Source organism: Pseudophryne corroboree, chromosome 1 (genome assembly GCF_028390025.1).
Source record: "Pseudophryne corroboree isolate aPseCor3 chromosome 1, aPseCor3.hap2, whole genome shotgun sequence".
Taxonomy (NCBI): Eukaryota; Metazoa; Chordata; class Amphibia; order Anura; family Myobatrachidae; genus Pseudophryne; species Pseudophryne corroboree.
The window spans coordinates 345,970,314-345,971,333 of NC_086444.1; positions in this window are offsets into that span (position 1 = coordinate 345,970,314).

The window sequence follows — 1,020 nt, forward strand, 5'->3', positions numbered from 1 at the left end:
TGCAACTGCAGTGCCACTCCTAGATACGCCAGGTGTTTGTGCAGCACACTTGTGTCGCTTAGCTTAGTCATACAGCTACCTCATTGCACCTCTTTTACTTCTTTGAATGATGTGCTGTTTGGGGCCTAGTTTTTTTAAGTCCCATCCTGTCTGCCATTGCAGTGCCACTCCTAGATGGGCCAGGTGTTTGTGCCGCACACTTGTGTCCCTTAGCTTAGCCATCCAGCTACCTAATTGCACCTCTTTTTCTTCTTTGCATAATGTGCTGTTTGGGGACTATTTTTAAAATCTGCCATCCTGTCTGCCACTGCAGTGCCACTCCTAGATGGGCCAGGTGTTTGTGCCGCACACTTGTGTCACTTAGCTTAGTCATCCAGCCACCTTGGTGCAACCTTTTTGTGTTCAGAATAGACTGGAAATTAGTGGAAATGAATGTTATTGAGATTAATGATACCGTAGGATCAAAATTACCCCCAAATTATGTGAGTTTGGCTGTTTTTGTTTTTTTTTAAAAAATCATCCAGATCCAAAACCAAATCCAAAACACAAAACCATGGTTTTGACAAAACAAATCCAGATCCAAAACATGAGCATGGAACCAGAATCAAAACCAAAACACAAAACACGGAAAGTGCCCACAGCACATCTCTAGTCAATAAACATGCCAAGGTTTTCTACTTTTTGTTTTGGATTATTATGGAGCACATTTTATTTATATCTGAATGGAGTAAGCCAGCATGATATAACTGATTCACTACAGTGCAGGGGACAGTGATTTGGGACGCAACATAGTCTGTCTGTTGCACTTTTTGGGGTCACTGGTTCCCACTGTTGATATAAAAAAAGCTATATCTGTACTTCATGAATGATACATGCCACTGGAGCAAGACAAAAGAATGATCATGAATGATGGATGTTAACTATCAGGGGACTTTTCAAATGCTTGACTTTAAAATAGAGATGTGGGAGATGTGGACCGGATACTTTTCGGGTTTTGCGTATTTGATCTGGATATCCGTT